The sequence below is a fragment of the Eschrichtius robustus genome, chromosome 2 (assembly GCF_028021215.1).
Source record: "Eschrichtius robustus isolate mEscRob2 chromosome 2, mEscRob2.pri, whole genome shotgun sequence".
Classification (NCBI taxonomy): Eukaryota; Metazoa; Chordata; class Mammalia; order Artiodactyla; family Eschrichtiidae; genus Eschrichtius; species Eschrichtius robustus.
Genome location: NC_090825.1, coordinates 77,344,324 through 77,366,833, shown reverse-complemented (window position 1 = coordinate 77,366,833; position 22,510 = coordinate 77,344,324). Strand labels below are relative to the sequence as shown.

The window sequence follows — 22,510 nt, the reverse complement described above, 5'->3', positions numbered from 1 at the left end:
CAGAAAAGAAACCCAGCCGCCCAAGTTCACTCAGTCAGGAAGTGGTAGAGCCAGGGTCTATCCAAATTTAAGTCTTCCTGGCTGCAAAGTTCGCATTCTCTCCTCCATGTTAGCAACCTCCTGTTGCAATAGCTTTCTAACTGGTTTCCCTATATTTTGTCTCACATGCCGAGTCTAACGCAATCTATCAGACAAAATCAGCTTTCCTTTTTTAAAAATCATTTTTATTGTGAAAATAATACATATTCAGAAAAAGTTCATAAAATAAGGATAGCTTAAATTATTATAAAGTCATCTTTCTAAAATGCAAATCTAATCTTATTCCTGACATTTTCCTAACCTTTTCAAAGTCTCCCCACTGCCCTTCGGGTAAAGTCAAACCTCAGCAAAGTGCAGAGGGTCCTCTGGGATGCCACCTCGGCCTGCACCTCCGCCTCATCTCCCACCAGGCCACATGTCCCACCCTATGCTCCAGCCTCACAGACTGCATCTCCATGCTCTGGGCTTTGATCTGACCTGGCTCCCAACTGAGAATCTGGGGTGTGTTCTTCTCCACTCCTTGCTATACCCCCTCCATTGGATACTTACTTTCCTTTTCGGGAACTATGTCTTACTGTTTTTTTCAGAAGATGCTGTGTCTAAAGAGAAAAGGACTCTTGGCATCACTGCATGGACAAAGCAGTGCAGCTCATAAAAGACTCTGCTGTTCACATGGATCATCAAAACCAGTGAAATTCTAACATACTTAGGACATGTTTACTCTGCCCAAAAAAAAAAAAGTGGAGATTTGAGGCAATCACTGTTCGTCACTTATGGTGAGTTGGAGGAAGGACTCTACTTTGACTAAAGACTACACTTCACTAATTTCCACTCATAGTCCCTCACCACCCCAAAACTCAGGTCAAAGCGGTTAGTAATGTTAATTATTATTGCCATTATCTTATGCAACCCATCTAGCTATATAAGCTAGAACCCTCAGACACATCCTTGACATTTCCCTCCTTGCCCCCTCAACCTATCACAATGTCCTATTTTGCTTCCTAAACTATCTTTTGAAACTGTCCACACCCGATGATGCTGGTCATCTCCAGCATCACTTTCCTCATGCAAGCTACCCTTGTGTCTCAGCCGGAGCACCTGGTTAGCTTCTTAGCTGGTCCACAAAATACACTCTGGCCCCTTCTCATCCATTCTCCATTTTGGAGCTAATTTTGCAAAACACAAATATGATCATATCACCACCCCACCCTCATCCCTGCATGATTAAACTTTTTAATGTCTTTACTTATATGACAAAGCCAATGCTCTTTGGCAATATTTCCAGCCTCTAGAACAAGATTTGGCATACAATGGGCATTCAATACGTTTTAATTAAATGAATAAATGAATATAACCTTCATCTATACTCTTCATTTCTCTAATTGAGAATTCCAGAACTGACTTTCTTTCAGATCTATGTTCCCTCTAATCACTTGGCTTTTCCCTCTGTTTTTCACTCTCTGTCTTTCCTCCTTCTCCAAGTTAATTCCTAGCTTCTTCCTTCATATCAGAATGTAACCATCATGTCTCCAGAGCAGCCTTCCCTAACCAACCTGACTAGTCCAAAGTCCTCCATACAGGCTTTCATTGCATCATGAGCCTCTTCTCCACAGTGCTCACCACACTTGCAGTTTTATATGTGCTTGTGTAATGACTTTACTGATGTCCACTGCCCTGCTAGCCTGTAGCACTATGAAGGCAGGACTGTGTCTGTTTTCCCTCATCAATATATCCCAGGTACTTAGCACAGTGTTTGACATTCAGGAGACATTCAATAAATAGTGAACTGATTAAGAGACGCATTATAAATTAATGTGCAGAGTGCCCACCCCTTTTACAATTGCATTTTAATATAGATCTGGAACCTAGAAGCTCATTTGAGAGTCAAATCACAGAAAATGGTTATCTTTCTACTCTCTTTTCTTTGAAAGCCCTTAATGAAGTCAAAAGTACAACTTCTGAACTCCCAGGACACAATGCTTTTAAATATTATTTCATCTGAATAGTTACAGGACACTTGTCCTTTTTTAAAAGATACTTTTCTGGGTTTTGAGATCCCAAAAATAAAGAAGGAGGCAAAATTTGCAATAATTAGCCTGAATAAAATAAAAATCTCTCTAACCTAAAGCAAGATCTTTCATATTACCAATGAAGTATAAAATTTTTTCTGGACAAAAAAAAACCTATTTAGGTTTAAATACAAATAATGAGGCTTGATGCTTCTTGGGGTTTACTGGTGTGCATGCAGGATATTTGTTTTTAAAGAAATCACAATGTTTTAAGCATCAATTCATGTAGTTTGTCATATTCCTGACATTTCTAGGAAAAAATTAAACCATTAAATCATATAATTTTTAAAAGACTGATGTTAATATGTTTTTATAGGAACTATGTCTTATTAATCTTTTGGTAAGATGCTTTGCCAAAACGAAAAGAGGTCTTTTGCCACACTGCAGGCCAAAGGCAGTGCCATCCATTACAAATACTGCCACTTGCATGGGAATGAATCATCAGAAACAAAGAAGTCCTAACACACTTAGGGCATATCTTTCTTCTCTGAAATGGAGATTTGATGCAATCATTTTAACTTTTGGATAATTTATAGTGATGTGGAGATGAAGTATAGAGTCCTCTCTGGTTAAAGGCTATACCAGAGCTGTTCCCACCTCTGCCCCACAACTCAGGTGTAGAACTGAGTTAATAATACTCATGACACTCTGGCCTAATAGGTTGGTGCTATGTCCCTCCTTTGTATTTATTTCTTTTAGTCATGATTCCCTCAACCATTCCTCTCCCTATGGGAAGCACTCACTCTAACATGTTTACTATCTAAGTCATTGGATATATATATGTATCTTTATAAAGTACAAACACTGGCCTACAAGGCCATCCATGATCTGGTGCCCACTAACTCTGACTTTGTCTCCTCCCATTCTCCCACATCTCATTCTACTTTAGCCACTCTGGCCTCCTAGCTATTTCTTGAACTTACTATGCCCACCTCAGGGCCTTTGTCCTTGCTGTTTCTTCTGCCTGACACACTTATTGCTCAATCCACATGGCTCACTCACTTCCTTCATGTGTTTGTCCAAATGTCACTTTGTTTTTAAAAAGGCGGAGGGAGAGAACTTTCCCTAATTGTCCTATTTTAAAGAGTAATCCCCCTTATCACTTTCTGCCTCTGTATCTTGGTTTTACTCCGTTATAGTTATTGCCACCTGAGATACTTTTTGTACCTATCTATGCTTTTTGTCTTTCTCCTTCACTAGCATGAGAGGCAATAGGGCATCCTGGTTAAAAGGCAGACCCTAGAGATAGAGTTACTAGGCTTGCATTCTCACTCTACCACTTATTATGTGGTAGAGTGCACAGCAGGCAGCCCTATGCCTCAATTTCCTCTGCTCTAAAATGGGGATGATGATAGTATTTACTTCATATGGTTACAATTTGATCTGGCACACTATCTACACTATTTAAGTATTACCTGCTATTACTATTTTACATTTATTTTTATTATTAGAATTAAGCTCCATGAAGGCAGGGACTCAGTTTTCTTTGTATTCCCTTTTACTCATTAAATAAATGCTATTTTGCATGTGCATGGTTTTTTAAAGAAAAAATTTTAGGTATAACATGCATATAGAAAAATGAACATGGTACATACACAGCTCAGTGAATTTTCACAAATAAACCCATGAAACTACCACACCTGTTAAGAAATAAAACATTACCAGCTCACCAGAAGCCCATCCCAATAACTCTAACCTCCCCCAAAAGGAAACCACTATCTTGACTCCTATCATTATAGATTAATTTTGCCCATTTTTAAAATTTATGTAAATAGAATCATATAGTTAGTACTCTATTGTAACAGACTTCTTTCATTAGTTGTAGCATGGAACAGTCATTTATTCATTCCCATGACTGTATAGTATTCCAGTGAATACTGTATTCCATTATAGTCTTCCAACATGGAACTATACCACCATTTATTTACCCATTCTCTAGCTGATGGACACTTGGGTGGCTGGTTTCCAGTTTGGGACTGTTAATGAATGGTGTTGCTATGAATATTCTCAGAAACGTCTGGCGCACATTGGCATTCATGTGTATATACCTAGAAGATGAGTTTACTGGGAAATAAGGCATGCTTTTGTTTAGCTTTAGTAGATCCTGCTCAAGTTTTCCCAAATGGTTGTACCAGCTTACACTCCTTATAGCACGAGGTGAAAGTTCCAGTGTTCATGTATTTTTAAGCAACATAAATATTATACAATAGATTTTGTTCTCTTTCCCACTTTTTTCACTGAATACTACACTTTTAAGGTCTATATACGTTGCTGTACACTTATTCCCTCTAACTACTGCATAATATTTAGTATTATGCTTCCATCAATTGAATTCTTTTTCTGATTATTTGGAATGGTGCTTGTCAGTGTAGCAGGCTTTTGTTTGCCTGCCCAGCAACCATTCCCCTCTTCTTCCATCCTGACAATGAACTGTGCTCATCTACATAGACAAGTGCTCCAGCCCCAGCCCTCAGAGGTGACTCTTAGGTCATCCAAACAAATCCGGTACTTTTATTTCGCTTGTGACCCTCTTCTGGCCAAAGAGACTTGAAGAGAAGTCTGTGCAGGATGGAACAGTGGGAAACATGCTTCTTCTGCAAAGGTTTCTTACTTAGTTTTTCTACAGAAACACAAGGAAGATGTTCTCTTTTCTTACCTGGACATTGGTGTGAGATTGTGATAGCTGGAACTGCTACAGCCATCTTGTGACCAGGGAGGGAGCTGGATGAAAGATGAAAAAAACTGAGTCAATCATTATAGCACTAAGGCAGGAGCCATGCTACTTCCAGACTTGTTAGATGAGAAAATTATTTTAATTGGATTTTCTTACTTGCAACCAAAATGGTCCCATTACAACAATTAAAATATTAGCATTGGCTTGTTCTTTAAAAGCTATTTTGTATTTAAAGTAGATTCATATAACACTATATCTCAGCCCCTTTACTTTGTTTTACATAATTTCAGTTTGATACCCTTTATTGACTATGAGTTTAATTTTATGACACTGATCACCTAGCAAACAGTATCTCTTTCAACTTATTGTTCATCATGTGCAACTTTTTCATTTATAATTTTAGAACATAGTTGACTTTGAACAAATATGATCTGCTAACTAAACGATACCAAAACACATTTGAATTAGTGTTTTAATCTTGTATCTTAGAAAAAGCATGTTAGCCCAAAATTTTCAAAATATTAATAGTCATGTCTTCTAAAATAAACATATTTCATAAATTTTAGAGGAACTTTGTTTTATTAATTTTAATTTTTGTGCAGGTGATACATACATTGATATAATATACAATGTCACTTACATCGATTCTTGATTTATTTAAGTCTGTTATAGGCTAATTAAAATTTCAGCATTTTATCTTCACACAGTATAAAATAATATAATTACACTCGCTGGAAGACATATTCAGTGTTAGGAACTGAAACTGGGCCTTTGTAAGCATGATTTAATTTTACTTCTATGAGGTATTTTTATTCTAAGTTTTAGAAGAATGAAATGACACACAGAGAGGCTATGCAGTAAGTAAGGAGCAGGGCTGGAATTTGAACTCAGCCCCATGAGATTATAAAACACATGCTTTTAGCCACTTTGCTATATGATTCATCTAATTTTTTACTGTGATAACTACATGCATATTTAACACCAGATGAGAGGTGCCATAACAAAGTTTTAGCCCTTTAAAGTAAGCTAAAACAATAATTATAATATCTAACATTTATTGGGCACTTCCTGTGTGCTATGCAATTGTTCTGAATGTTTTAAACATATTTACCAATTTACTCTTTGCCAGATTTATCTTTAGATAAATAATGAATTATTTGAGTATAAACAGAGCAGCCTCAAAGAAAAGTAGGACTCAAATAATATTCTGATCATATTTAACATAGAAATAAACTGGAGGACAATTATTGTTTCATTGTATCACTTAGGAACTTTTTCTATTGTAATGGACCAAAAAAGTCCCAAATCAAACTGACTTAAGCCAAAAAGAGACCATTGACTTAAAAAGAGACTATTGACTTATGTGACTGGGAAATCTCCAGAGGCAGAGCTCCTCTAAGTAGGGATGGATTCTGGGTTCCAAAATGTCCCACAGCTCATTTTTTCCATCTTTTCGTTCTATCCCTATCAGCTACCCCCATTCTGTTGGCTTCTTTCTCAGACTCTAGTTGGTGGTTCCTGTCACCTCCAAGTACTCCCCTTCTGATGGCAAGATAAGAGGCAGCAGCTCCCACCTCACATATATTCAAGTTCAAAGCCAGAGGGACTTTTCTAACAGTCCTAGTATTACTCTGACTGCCCTGGCTTAAGTCACTGCCCACTGAAACTATCCTGTGGCAAAGGAGATGCAATTCCCTTACTTTTGGTTACAAGTAAGGAGATTCTGGTGAGGACAGGGAAACTCACTGATTGCCTTAGGCCAGAGTCCTGGCTCTACCTCTAGGACCAAAGGGTGAGGCTTCAGCCATATGAACTGGGAATAGGGGCAGAGAGGTGGGTCCTCAGAAGAAAATCAGTGAAAGGAATGCTATTGCAGATGGTCCTCCAATGAACCACACCTCCTGTTTTTCACACCTTTTGTAGTCCCCTCCCTTCAAATCTGGGCCCTTTGACTAGATTTTTTTTTTTAATAGACGCTTATTTTTAAGAAAAGTTTTAGATCTATAGAAAAAATAAGGTCATAGTACACACAGTTCTCACATCGCCCCTCACTGAATTTCTCCTATTATTAACATCTTATATTTTCATGGTATATTTGTTACAATTAATGAAAACTTATTAATACAGTATTATTAACTAAAGTCCATAGTAATTTATTCAGATTTCCTTAGTTTCTGCCTAATGTCATTTTCTGTTCCAGGACTGCATCCAATATACCACATTACATTTACTTGTCATTGTCTCCTTAGTTTCCTCTTGGTTGTGACAGTTTTTCAGAATTTGTTTTTGATGACCTTAACAGTTTTGAGGAATACAGATCAAGTATTTTGTAGGATGTCCTTCTATTGGAACTTGTCTGATGTTTTTCTCATAATTAGACTGGGGTTATGGGTTTTTGGAAGGAAGATCACAGGAGTAAAGTGCCATTTTTATCACAACATATCAAGGATACATATTGTCAACATGATTTATCACTGTTGATACTGACCTTGATCATACGGCTGAGATGCTCTTTCTTTCCCCTGTTCTATTCTGTGCTGTTTGGAAGGAAGTCAATAGGGGCAGCCCCCACAAGGAGTAGGGATTCATGCTTCCACTTCTTGAGGGTGGAATATCTACATACATAAATTATTTGGAGTGCTGCTTCAAGGGAGATTTGTCTCTTCTCCCACATTTACTTATTTATTTATTTAATCATTCATTTATATCAGTATGGACCCAATGGATCCCTATCTTATATTGTACTTTGGTTGATAATCCAATATTATGTATTTATTTTATTGCTCAAATTGTTCCTGCTTTGGCTGTCGGGAGTTACATAGGTTGGCACCTGTGTATGACTAGCTTTCTACTAACTGAATGAAACAAAAGTGATACTTCCAAAGCTGGGTTATCAAAAGCCTTGAAGCTTCTGCAAGAGTCCCTTGAACCTTTACTCTAGGAGAAACAGCCACCATGTAAAAATTCTAACTACCCTGAGATTGTACTACTATGAGGAATCCCAAGCTAGCCATGTGAAGAGGTCATGTGTTAATAGAAAGAGAGAGAGACCACCTTCTAGCTCTTCCAGCCATACTAGCCCAAGAGCCAAATATGTGAGTCAAGAAGCCATCTTAGGGCTTCCCTGGTGGCGCAGTGGTTGAGAGTCTGCCTGCCAATTCAGGGAACACGGGTTCGAGCCCTGGTCTGGGAAGATCCCACATGCCGCGGAGCAACTAGGCCCGTGAGCCACAACTACTGAGCCTGCGCATCTGGAGCCGGTGCTCCACAACAAGAGAGGCCGCGATAGTGAGAGGCCCGTGCACCGCGATGAAGAGTGGCCCCCGCTTGCCGCAACTAGAGAAAGCCCTCGCACAGAAACTAAGACCCAACACAGCCAAAAATAAATAAATAAATAAAATAAATTAAAAAGAAAGAAAAGTAATTAGAAATGGACTGCTTACCTTTAAAAAAAAAAAAAAAGAAGAAGCCATCTTAGATGTCCAAACCACTCAAGGCTTAGGATTACTCTAGCTCAGCCACCATCCGACTGCAACCACATGAGAGGCTCCAAGCAAGTACTCCAAGCTCAGCAGAGCCCAGTCAACCTACAGAACCGTCTGCGATATCAATGAATTGCTATTTTAAGTCACTAAATTTGGTGACTGTAGTAAAAGATAACTTAAACAGATGCAAAAATCTATCAGCTGTGGTATTAACTCTCAAACTAGAACAAGTTTTATTAAGCAGCATATGGTGATGATTTTCTTGTTTTATCACCCAGAAGAAATCATTTAACCAGACATATGTGACAAAAAAGTTAATGAATCTTTTTCTTCTCAAATAAAGTTATTTACCTTCTGGGGCTCTTGAGGTAACATTTTGATCAGAAACATTGTTCCATGAGATAGTTAGGCTTTCTCAAAATATTAATCTCAGTTCAAAACCAGTAATATTAGTCTTGAATAACTCTGTTGCCTGCCTAACAATTAGTCACAGCAAAGTAGATTTTGGAATAGAATTTTAAGGTGGCAGAATCTTTAAGAATCCAGAAACCTGAAAGGTTTCCCAGTGTCATTGTGGGAAATATATTTCTACATTTGAGACAATCTAACTTCTACTGGCACCTTTACAGGGGCATTCTACCAGAGGGCAGAACATGTTGCTTTTCTACACGAACTATACATTTCCAGGAGTTAAGGTTGGGGGGTGGTGGAGGAGATGGGTACACAGTGAGGAAAGAAGCCAAAATTACACTTCCAGAAGAGACAAGTGTCGAGATTAGATTACCAGATACAAGGAGGCTGTCACATCTTTTTTTTTTTTTTTTTTCTTCAAGGGAAGATAGATTGGATTTCTATTTTATTCCTGGTTCCCCTTCTCTCTTTATTCATGTTTTCTGTCTCTCATTGAGAACAGTTTGCTCCCAGTTTATTTGCAAATATATTTAAGCTTCATTACTATGTATTCATTGTATCTAAATTTGAAATAATTTGACTTGGCTTGGGTTTAAGTTTATCTTGAGATAATGAACAAAGTATTTGCCTAACAAATTAATAGAATAAACAAGGCTAAGAAGAGTTTATTTCAAAGTAGTTAAGATCAAAATATTTCTGGTCTTAAATATTAACTGTGTGTCTACAAATACATATTGCTAATCTGCAAAGAAGTCTTACCTATGCACAGGAGATTCAACTTGTAAACACATATTAATTAGTTTAAGTTGCCAAAACAATAAAAATATATTTCTTTTTAAATATTCACCAAGAAGGGAGACTTCCCTGGTGGTGCAGTGGTTAAGAATCCGCCTGCCAGTGCAGGAGACATGGGTTCGATCCCTGGTCTGGGAAGATCCCACATGCCATGGAGCAACTGGACCTGTGTGCCACAACTACTGAGCCTGTGCTCTAGAGCCCGTGAGCCACAACTACTGAGTCTGTGAGCCACAACTACTGAGCCCACATGCCACAACTACTGAAGCCCGTATGCCTAGAGCCCGTGCTCTGCAACAAGAGAAGCCACCACAATGAGAAGTCTGTGCACAGCAATGAACAGTAGCCCCCACTCGATACAACTAGAGAAAGCCTGCACACAGCAACAAAGACCCAATGCAGCCAAAAATAAATAAATAAATAAATTTTAATAAATAAATAAATATTCACCAAGAAGGGCCACTGGAGTCTAGAGAAAGAAGTTTCCCTGAGACCAGAGACAGAGCCCTGAACATGAAGCCTGGGCCTTAGGAGGCATTTAATAAATGTGAACTGAATGAATAAATCAAAGGTTCAGACTTCAATAACTGAAGTTTAGGGATTTATTTAACAGAGATGTCTCAAATGGCAGTTCATGGGCCAAATTCAGTCCACATTCTTGTCTGGTTTGTCTGCATATTGCTATATTTTTATTTTGTTAAAAAGGTAATAAATTCATTTGGTTAAAAATGGTATATAGCAGCGGTCCCCAACCTTTTTGGCATCAGGGACCAGTTTCGTGGAAGACACTTTTTCCACGAACCTGGGGTGGGGGGTGGGGGATGGTTCGGGATGATTCAAGCGCATTACATTTATTGTGCACTTTATTTCTATTATTACTACATTGTAATCTATAATGAAATAATTATACAACTCACCATAATGCAGAATCAGTGGGAGCCCTGAGCTTGTTTTCCTGCAACTAGATGGTGTCATCTGGGGGTGATGGGAGACAGTGACACCTGAAGTGTGTTGCTTATGTCCAGTCTACTCCATAAGATGCAGCTTATCAGTGAGTGCACTTGCCACTCACTGATATGGTTTTGCTATGAGTCTGCAAGCAACTGATTTATTATGGTCTCTGTGCAGTCAAACCTCTCTGCTAATGATAATCTATATTTGCAGCCACTCCCCAGCGATAGTATCACCACCTCAGCTCCACCTCAGATCATCAGGCACTATATTCTCATAAGGAGCACGCAACCTAGATCCCTCGCGGGCGCAGTTCACAGTAGGGTTCGTGCTCCTATGAGAATCTAATGCCGCTGCTGATCTGACAGGAGGCGGAGCTCAGGCAGTAATGCGAGCGATGGGGAGCGGCTGTAAATACAGATGAAGCTTTGCTCACTCGCCCACCACTCACCTCCTGCTGTGCGGCCAGGTTCCTAACAGGCCACAGACTGGTACCAGTCCATGGCCCAGGGTTGGGGACCCCTGGTATATAGTTAAAGTCTCACTCCCACCTTGTGTCTTATCTACCCACCTGCCCCCAACTTCTCTCAAAGTAATCTCTCTTTTATTAGTTTCTTATGTATTCTTCTAGAGTTTCTTTAGGGCAATGGTAAGAAAATATGCATAGATAATCTTAATTTCCCCTTTTTTACACAAAGGTAGAATATTATACATGATGTTTTTATCATCCTTTTTTCACTGAATTTAGACTCGGAGATCTTTTTCTCTATCATCCTAAACTAGTCAATTTCATTCACTGCTTTCATGCCCAGCCATGGTAGGCATTTGAGTTATAGCCAGAGTAATACTACCAAAGGCAGAGTGGGAGAAGAGACTTGTTTTGCCCAATTCGTCGCATCAGAGTAGCTGAGCAGGAGTGGAGAGGCCACTACATAGTAAGATTTCTTAAACATAGGAAGCTCATCCTCCTACATGTGAGTTACAATGAATGAATTACAAATACGACATCCACAGATTGTTAGCTGTCCCACTTCCCACCTTACACACACACACACACACACACAGACCTGGAAATGCGTGATAATGTCAGAATTCCTAAGTGATAAAATCTCAACACTTCCCTCCCTTTTCTCTAAGTGCCCAACCCCTCTATGCCAACTCCCCACAACACACTTTCCAGAGGTGAATTCACCAGATGTAGTGTTTCCCAGACTCAAGAATTTTAGGAGTCTTGTTAAAACTTCGGATTCCCAGCCCTATCCCTTGGATATTCTTATCAAGGTTCTGAATCTTTGCTTTTAGGGAAGAATATTTTAAGATGCTAAATACGTACTCATGCCTGTGTTGAAACAGTTCTCTTAGGGACTAGTCATTATAATTAGATCGTGAGTACCTTATTAGATGTCTTTTCTAATGGCTATTTTAAAGAAATCTTCTTTTAGAGAAGAGCTTCTCACAGTTTTTCACTGTGATAACATAAAAAGTTAATACTTGTTTGGCACACTGAAGGCCACTGTCAGCCGGAAGCAACAGATCCAGGGGTTTTAGAAGGATGGCAAGATGAAAAGTGGTATTTCATAGTACAGTGTTTGGGAAATTTTGCTTTAGAGTATCTTGAGGGGAAGGAGAAAGGAAAGTGGTATTTGTTTAGCTCTTGTATGCCTGGTGCTATGCTTAAAACTAAGGCTTTTATCTTGCATACAATCTACTAAGCATAGACAGATGTGTATTACTTCCTTCATTTTAAAGAAAAACAAACTAAGACAGTTGGTTTTAGATCAAACCTCTTCCAAAGGTAGAGTCAAGAACTAGAATTTGAACTGACATCTCTGGCTCCCATGTCCAAAACTTTTTTAGCATTGCCTCAAACGGTAACCAATACATATCTCAAAGATTAAGGAATGTTCAAGAAAAACTCAAATGACACAACCTCTCCTGGATATATTTTGGCTTCAACCCTAGTTGCTGGTACTCATAACACAATTCTCTTTGTGGTCGCCAGTCTCCAAGCTGGCTCCCAGTGGCCCCCAGGGACCCTGCCTTTTGGTATTCATGCTCTGGTATTCCTCCTCCCACATTCTATCAGGATTGGTCTGTATGACCAATAAAATACAGCAGACACAATGATATGTGACTTCAAATGTTAGGTCACTCACTCTGGGAGAATCTAGCTCCCATGAGGTGAGGATACTTGAGCAGTCTCATGGAGAGGCCCACATGGTGAGGAACTGCCAACAGTCATGGGAATGAGCCATCTTGGAATCAGTTCCTTCAGTACCAGTCAAGCCTTCAGATGACTGCAGTCCCAGCTGATCTCTTAATTGCAGCTTTATGAGACACCGTGAGTCAGAGCCCCCCAGCTAATCTGCTCCCAGATTCCTGACTCACAGAAACTGTAAAATAATAACATGTTTATTGTTTTAAGCCACCAACTGTTGTAGTAACCTGTTATACATCAATATATAACTAGTACAGGTTTCTATTACATAGATTGAAAAACAAAACACAGTAGATATTTGCCTCTGTTACATTGATATATTCCATAGTCACTTGAGGGAAGAAAAAAAAGCAAGATTTTTGTCTCTAAATAAATAAATAAATGAAATATTTTAAAAAGATTTTTGTTACACTTTGCAAACACTGTTAACCTTTTATTTTGCTTTATCAAGGACTGGTACTGAAAATAGAACAAAAACAGCAGGGCAAGGTCACTTCAACTAAATAGTGAGGGTAAATATCTGCATGAATTTGATGCTTGAACCAGTATGACTGAAAAATAAAATAACCTACCAAGTGGGTGGGAGAAGTGGTTTTGTAAATCCAGCTCAGTGCTGTGCCAGACTCTGACATACAGCTTCTGATGACAAACTATGTCTGCAGGCTAAAGATGTAGTACATGTTTGCTCATTGGTTTATCAACTAGAAAACAAGGACCATCTGTTAATTACCATTAGAAGACCTGAAGAGAGAAAATAAATGGAACTGAATTTTCCTCTGTCCAAGGTGGGTTTTTTTTCTTTTTCTTTCTTTCTTTATTTTTTTGGTCATGCTCTGGGAAAAGAAACCTATAATTAGGTCTAAAGAAAGTTCATTTAAATCTGTGATAATTTCTTCATCATCCATATAAAAATGTTTCCAAGAAAGGAATTAATACCTAAGTGAAATATAGCAAACAGGTCATAATGACATGATAAATTTTCACTGTATTATGGGGATACCAAATATTACCATGATACATTTATTTGTGCTTTATTTTTGCCAAGTATATTTTGTAATTATTTTTATCTACTACCCATCAAAGCAATATGGTATAATAGGTTAATACTCTAACTCACAATTTCTAAATGAGAGAACTTGGACAGGCTAGATAAGTACAAAAGTGGTTTCTGTAAACAGTAGGGCTAAATCTGGGTAATATTATCTAGCTCTTGGGCACTTGTCTTTTGTATGGCAAGGCACAGAATGGGGGTGGAGGATGAAGGGGAAAAGAGGTGGTGAAGAGAACCACTTAAAAGTAACCTCTTCCCCCTTACCCTCATCCCCAGGCATCTGGTATTCTTAAGCTCTTTCCATCCTGCTCTAAATCTTTCAAGGGATTGCAAATACTGTTGCTTGTTGTATATACCTATGACCTAAATCCAAACTGTCCACAATCCCATCCTACCAATCATTAACCTAAATGAGGCTGACCCAGCATGGGCCTCCAGGTTACTGTCTAACAGGAAGGTCCATTGCCCTCTATCCAGTAAATCTCAGGCATATGAGAGAAGCAGTTTACCCAGGTCTATCTCTAACATCTGTAGGAATGGAGCAAGAACACAAATGGAGGGCCATATTTAAAAGTTACGGATCAGGATAACAAAATTGTTAGCTAAAATATGTCTTATCTTCCCATCTTGACTATCTTATAACAACAAAAAATTTTTAAGTATGTGCAAAGCTATGGGTTTTATATGACTGAAAATCAGCAAAATAACAAGCACTACTAAATGTAATTATTGCACCTGTCTAAGTGATATTTGGATGAGTAATAAAGACATCTATAATTAATAAAATATTATATATTTATTCTATAAAATACATTTTTCTTGCCTTTGGCTCACCAAAATTATTAATTGTGTTGTTAAATCAAGATTTTCAGGGAATTCCCTGGCAGTCCAGTGGTTAGGACTTCGTGCTTTCACTGCCAAGGGCCCCGGTTCAATCCCTGGTTGGGGAACTAAGATCCCGCAAGCTGTGGCAAAACCAAAAAAAAAAAAAAAAAGATTCTCACATAATTTGAGTTCTGACAGGAAATGCGAAATAAATGACTTTCGTGGGTTGAAATTATTACATAGTTTTTATTAATTCCCTTTGGGAAAAACTTAGCTCTGCTGAGATAGTGGCAAATGGAATTGTCAGTAAAATTTTTAAAGCAACGTTCAGTTCAGAAGTGACCATCATTTCACATATCATGCTCAAACACTGTAATGGGTTTGCATATGATAAATTATCATCTCAAAAAAAATTACAAAGTATTTTAATTTCATCATATAGGTTGCTATCACATTGTGATTTTTCAGGATCTCTTAAGACAATATGTGGATTCATATAATAATTCTTAATTCTTCTGCTTTCATAGTTTTCAATTCTGGAATATTATAAAAAATTAAAAATAGCATTGTTCTTCAATTTGTTCAAATCTTTCTTTGGTCTCTAATGGTCAGAAAATAGCCTTTATTGAAGTTAGTTTGGGGATTTTTTTTTTTTTTTTTTTGGTATGTGAATCTTCTTCGGAGTCATGTGAACATTTTTATTTCTTCATTTTAATTTTATAATTTTTTTTGGATTGTCACTTTTGCTGCATATTGCATATGTAGTTTCTTTCTATTTATAAAAACCACTTCTTTAAATTTTAAGTTTTTCAATCATTTTAAAAGTAAGTAGCCAAATTTAGATTTTTTTTTCCTTAAACTTTTGCTAATATTATTAAAATAGCAAATAAATAGTGGCTAGACCTACTCAAAATTAATTTCATTTTCTGCCAAAAATCACAATTCACTATTTGAGAAGTTTTCAGTTATTTCGCTTGACTGTCCTAGTACATTTTGAATCTTGTTTAAATCTAACTGCTTTAGCAGCATTTGATCAGCACTCCCAGTGTTTATCCATGAGTACCTATTAGGTCAAATTCTGTTTTTCTCAAGATGTTCCACCTTTGGACAGACTCTGAAAATATTGTATATAATGTTTAAACTGTTCCAAAGAATGTCAACAGTATCAACAGTATTGAGACCATGTCTCTTAGTAACAAATTCAAACCATGTACTGTAAATGGCATAAAGAATACTTCTGGAGTTTTCACCAAAATCACTTTTGTTCTTATCAACCATGTTACTACCAGTATCATAGTTTTGCTCTCAACAATCTTTTAAATTAGAGCCTAAAATTGAAGTTGTTTTTTCAATTCTTCCCACAAGTAAAAAGCCGTACTTTTTACAACAGGTTTGAAACCAATGAAATATTCATTAGTTTAAACTTCCTTGCTTTCTTCTCCTGGTCACTCAACATATATGTAAATAAAGGTTATTTATGTAGTAATACTTTGGATCCTGGTACAACCAAGTTGAACTGAATAATTTTTCCTTTTTAAAATTTGGGAGATGACTTTTTATCTCACTTTATTATCTCTTAAATTAATAATTTCATTTTTTATTCCCCTTACTAGAGAATTATCATTTGCTTCATTACTTTTTACCCATCTTAAGTTTTTGGTCATTCTTTCATCAAATTTCAAAATCATTTCTACAAATCCTAGACACTTGCCATTACGTTCTATAAATATTTTGCTGTTCTACCATGAAAGGCATCATTAAGCTTGGCTGAATATTAGACACACTATTCTTTAAAGAAGATTATGCTCACGTACTAGTTTGACATTTACTTTTATTTGTGGAATATTATTGGTTGTTTGCTGGTTGTTTGATTACTTTTTCAGTTCTAGTAATTACATCTGTACTTTTCTGTGTGCAAAGGTCATTTCATGGTATTTTAATTGAGAATTTAAGTTTATTATCACAAATACATTCATTGGCTGAAGTCTATCATAAAGATTGGTTGAGAAATATGTTAACAGTGATAACAAAATAGTTTCTAAATAGAGACTATAAAAGCCAGTTTCTACAACTTCTTTCTTTTTGAAAGAAGTTTGGAATAAAATGAAATATAAAAATTCTGACATGTTCATGCAATAGAAAATCGTAATCATTAATTTGAAACTGAATGTGTTTTACTAGCAACATTCTCAAACTGTCAGAACGACATGGCGTCACCATTTCCAAGAACATCATCCAGTCAAATGCTCTGGAGGATTTCTTCCTGTACTTGCTGATTTCAAGATCATTTGTTTCTCTATCTTCTAAAGGGTAGGCTAGAGTTACTTTTGTTGTTTCTGGGTTACGAAAGTGATATAAAATTGATTCTTTTTCATTCTCATTGTTTTAATTAGTAACTAAATCTTCAATTAATACAGAATATAAAGTTGCAAGAATTTTTTTATCTGACCCACTTACGTTGTAGATTTGATGAGAATAATGTTCTTGTTAATTTGCATTGTTTTGATCAGTAGTTAAATCCTAATTAAATAAGAACTTGTAATCTCTTGTTTGCAAATTCTATAAGGGTCATGCTCAACAGAAGTCTGCTCACTTCCATTGTTTCTATATTTTTATTTTAATTAAGTAGAACTCTTCTTTGAAAATTTTCTATTTCTTTTTTCTTTCCACCTTTTTTTCTTTTCTAATCTCTATTCTTGAATCCTTTATTTCTATCACAATTCCCTATTCTTCACCTGTCCTCATTCTCAATGATCTAAAAGATTTAAAAGGAAAATGTTATCGTATAAAGGGTATAAAATTTGGATATATTTTAATCAAAAATGTAAAGTAAACTTAAAATGCAATAAAATGAAAACTTTTCATGTGTTAACAGCTATTTTTCTTCTAAAATATACAAAATTATTAAAATTAGAAGGTAAAATATAATCTATAATGAATATCAAATTATAAAGTGAAATTAAATAATGCTGGAATTTTTATTTTAATATTTGAAAATTTAATTGATCTTAAACATTTTTATAAAAATAAAACTATTTGCATTTCTAGCATTCAACGTCCATCTAGTTGTCAATGTTAAGAACTGGTATCACACTTTAAGTATATTACATCTAGACATAGATGCTTACAAATTTAAGAGCAATATGATTGTTTAATATTGCAAAATATTCCTCAGCCATCATATGCAATAATTGCAAATACTAAGAATATCTGGAGTAAGTCCAGAACCATGAATTGCTTTATGTGGAGAAAAGCAAGAAAATGGATACTCAGCACTAGTGGGAAATGAAACTTCATAATGCAAGCACCCGTTGTATTCATGCTATGAGAAGGATTTGACAAGTTAATTAATTTATCTTTTCTCTTATTTAAGTGTTCTGCTGTTCAAATCCTCCCTGGATGGTTGAAGCTTTCTCCTTTTGTTATGGTGATGGTAGCATAACCCATAATACTTCATAGCATTTGGATACAACTCCTAATGAGTGTTAGGCACAAGCATGAATGTTTAGTGCCAGAAGTGCCTACTGGCACTTAATAATTTATTGTTTATGTGTTGTATACATTTGTGATTTGAGGGTCCTCTGAAGCACAGGGCCCAGAGCCTCTTTTTCCCAGATCTAAGTATGGTACTGAGCTCATCTTTCTCTATTTCCTCTCCTCCTTTCTTAGTCCACTGCCTCAGTGCACATCAAAATCACAGCCCCTATTCCCAGCCTAGTTTAAGGCCCTGACTAATTAATTTACTCTTTCAGCCACTCCATGATTTATTTAGAATTTGAACTGAAAAAGTTCTTCAGACTCTCACAAGTTGTACAACATTCTTTGTGAGAAGAGCAGAAGTCCCTCTAGTGACGATGGGCCATCACACTTTTGTACATGATGTTCCCTCACCTGAAACACTGTGCTCTCCTCTCCTCAGATATTTGACTCATTTAGATCGCAGCTCAATTGTTAACTTCCACAAAAAAAGCCTTCCTTGGCAGCCCCAATTAATTCAAATCCCCTTTGGATACGTTTCCCTAGCATCTTGTTCTATGTAACAGAGAGGATTTTATATTTATTTCTGTAATTTGGTTAGCGTTTGTCTCGCTCCATAGAGAGGAACTGACACAAGGACTGTGTCTGAGTGTGTTTTGGCACACCATTACATCCCTAGAGCTTAGCCCATGTTGTACATGCAGAAGACACTGAAGACTTAATTAATTGGGAGCCATTTAGCTGCATCTTACATTCTGTTTTCTTTCTTGCCTTTAGACGTTAGTCAATCATGTGGCTAAAAAAAAAAATCTATTTGTCTTTTAGATCTCAGCTTAATAATATCTTTTTGGGTAAGCTTTCCCACACCTAACTAATTCAAATCTCCTTGTTTTTTTATGTTGGAAAAAAGTGTAAACTCCAATTGGCCTCCCGACATGATTTCACATCATGTGTTTACCCCTGAGCACCTGTGCTCCAGTGAACTCTCCCCAAAGCTGTGAAAAATACTGTATTAAAAAGACTGGCTGTGTGGTGGGCAAAGTGCATTACAACACTCTTAGGAATATTTTCACTTGCTTAGCAAAACCTGAAGTTTGGCCACAGAGCATGGCCAATTTTAGCAATAGGTATATTTTCCCCAAATCAAATATTTTGAACACTGACTGACATGGGAACTAGGAAATACATTTTCTAATATGATCACATTTCTTTAGGTAGTTCAGGATTTATCCTCAGCATTCAGTTTTACCTGGACACCAAACAGCCAGGGAAACACAAACAAATATTTCTGGAAAGTTTCTTGACTCCTTTTTTGCAAATTTTAACTTCATTACCATGAAATCATTTGTTTATTATAGAATGACTTTCATCCTGATTCTGCTGAGAACTTGAAAAACTAGACAAACCAATGAATGATGGTAAAGTGTCTCTCTCCATTTTCTCACTACTCCCAATATTTAGTGGACACAGACCAAACTTTAATTTAGATCCCTGCCTCTTCTGCTTTCCTATACACGTCTGTAGGATATTTGGTCCCTGACTCTTTACACAATTTTCCTTGTACTTAAAAAAAAAAAAAAAAGACAGCAAAACTGGACTGTAATAATTGGACACTGACATCACAATCCACAAAATAACTGCTGTTGAATTGAATCAGCAGTGAAAGTTTTTCACTAGATTTTTTTTTTTTCCCATTTGAGTCTTCATCTATTTTAAGCAATGGCATAATGGAAATGGCAAGTCAAGATGGACATAGTCAAGTGGGGTACCTCATTCTCATGAGTTATTGAGTGTCCATCTGGCCTGGGGGGACTGGCTAGCTTGTCTCAAACAGCTGAACTTTCTACCCAAAGTGACTGAAGGGTAGAGAAGGATTTTATTAAAATTAGTCAGTTGAGGGAAATATGGGAAAGCATCAGACTACACTCAAACTCAAATGATCAAGCTCTGGTTCATTGGCTCAATCAGAAGCTTTACTAAGTGAGACTCAGGAGCAAAATTTGTTAATGTGTTAAAAAATAAATTAGCAAAAATATCTCATGCCAGAAGGCCTGACCTCCATTTGGAATTATTCTGGCCAAAAAAGTGTACCATCAAGTTCTGAGAAAGCGTGTATTGCACACCCTAATTCTGTGGCCTTAGAAACAGGGGAGGGAAAAAGATCTACATTTTTTTCTACTCATACGAAAACAAGGCCAAAATTGCTTTGAGGTCTTTACTCCACACAAAACAGCATTAATTTTTTTTTTTTTTTTTTTGAAATCAACGTAATATGTTAGAAGTAGAGAGCTTAGTTCATCTGGTTTTATCAGGTAATACAATGGAAATAGAGGTCCTAATAACTGTCTATTATTGCTTCTAGCTATAAGAGACATACCTCAGTAGTTTTATCTGCTGTAAAACAGCAGATGTTTCTCCTGAGATTCTAACTTCTCTTTAGAGCAAACAAAGCACTTTTCTTAGTGGTTGAGAGGAGCCAAGGAAGGAGTCCTACTGAAGCCTTGTCCAATCCCCAGGAATTCCAAATAGCACTGCCATATTGCTTCCCACCTGGCCTCAACTGGGAAGTGAAAGATTATTAAAATGTTTCAATCATTTTCAAGTGCAGGAATGTTTTAACTTTTTGCCTTTACATCATGTAAGTATGCTTTTCTTTCCTTTTTTCCCCTCCTTTGGATTAGTTGTTTTTCAGTTACTTTTTAACCATGGGTAAATAAAGAAATGACTGAACTTGTTAAGTGCTGGTCCTGATATAATATGAGTAGTAAATTGAAATCCTTTCCTTTAAAATAATAAAATAAACTTGGATGATATTCTGGAGGTATAGATTGCTAAAAAGTCACTTGGGGCAAATACTGGACAATCTTTCTGCAGTATTTTCAGTTAGTGTTAACTTTAGGGATTATGGTTTTAGTAAATACTTTGCCTCCAGTGGGTGATAATAATTCTGTGGCTTTCGTTAGCAATTTCATTTCTTGGCTAAAATTACTCTGAAATAAAGGAAAGTCTGTGTTTATTTTGTAACTATTTCATTAGTGGGTTATATATTGCATTTTCTCATTGGTCAGTTTTATTAGGGGGAGACAGGAAAGTAATTTCCAAGAGATTTTATCAAATATCCATGTTTCTAAAGGTAAAGTTGGAAACCAAATTTCTTCTCCTTATCATGTTGCTTAAGTCTTATTTTTTATTCCTACCCTTTATTATTTAACTGGCCTGTTATACAAAATAGGATTGTAAGATTGTCTCATAACATTGCTATGTCCTTAAAAATTTCCATGACCCATATTTTGGATTATACCTTCAAGACTTTTAAATAGTGAATAATTTTATGCTTATCCAGGACCCAAACTTTCCATTACTGTTCCTGTTTTCTGTGTCCCAGTTCACAGGTTTTTAGCGTAAAGCAGCCATAAGAAGAAAACATATTTCAGAGGTTCTGAAAGCAAGAGAGATTTGGAAACCTCAAATCCCCCCACTAGTCTTGAGCCTAGCTATAGTCTGATAGTATTAATTTATTACTGGGCCAAGGTGAGAGGGGAGGCCCAAACAGCTTCCACAAGTGGTATTTCAAAGTAAAAACATAAGACTCTCATTAGCAAAGTGAAACCAAGAACATCATTTTCACCAAAAAATAATGCCCTTCACCCTGACCGCACAAGAGCTATTTGTCAAGAGCCATCATAAAATCATCTAGATACTGACCCTTTAACCCATGTTTCGCACAAATGATGAAACCATCATTTCCTACTTTATCTAGAGCACATCCTCCCCTCTGCTTACCACCATGGCTGCACAATCACATGGGAAGTAGTGTAGGAGATGCCTGGAGGGAAGAAAGGACAAGAGATGATACCTGTTCTACCTCCTTCCTCCAGCTACCCTTGGACAGGTTGGGCTATGTCTGAAAATTTTCCAGAGACTTCCTTCCACCATCACTATTGCCACATAGAGACTTGGTAATGGTTGGTCTGTGTGTCAACTCAGCTATGCTATAGTACAAAGTTATCTAATCAAACACTAATCTAGGTGTAGCTGTGAAAGTATTTTTGTAGATGTGGTTAATATCTACAATCAGTTGATTTTTAGTAAAGGAGATTATCCTCAATAATGTGAGTGGGTCTCATCAATCAGTTGGAAAGCCTTAAGAGCAAAAACTGAAGTTTCCGGTGGAAGAAAGAATTCTGCCTCAAGATTGAAACATCAACTCCTGCCTGTGTTTCCAGCTGCCCTGCTTGTCTGCCCTACAGATTCAGGCTTGTCAGTCCCCACAATCTCAAAATTTCAATTAATTAATTAAACCCTGACTGGTACAGAAACTTATTCCATTCCTGCTCCTTCCTTATTGGGTTGTATATTGTGAATTAAGAGAAGGAGTCATGAACAGACAAGACTATTCATGTTGTAGAACTACAGTTCTAAGAACCATGCTTAACACTCAGGAGGATTCCTGGAGGAAACCAGAACAAAGCTTTCCCCCATGTTTGTCTATGTATATGTGAGGCACTACTGCAC

At 36.9% G+C, this 22,510-nt stretch overlaps 1 long non-coding RNA gene across 1 annotated transcript in view; it reads right to left on the bottom strand.

Moving 5' to 3' along the window:
- The window catches only part of LOC137757235 (uncharacterized), a 284,904-nt gene that overhangs the window by 197,719 nt on the left and 64,675 nt on the right, over positions 1-22,510 (bottom strand). Inside the window, exon 3 of the long non-coding RNA XR_011072314.1 lies at positions 4,765-4,829. This is a non-coding gene — a long non-coding RNA (uncharacterized lncRNA). The remainder of the gene's footprint in view (positions 1-4,764; positions 4,830-22,510) is intronic.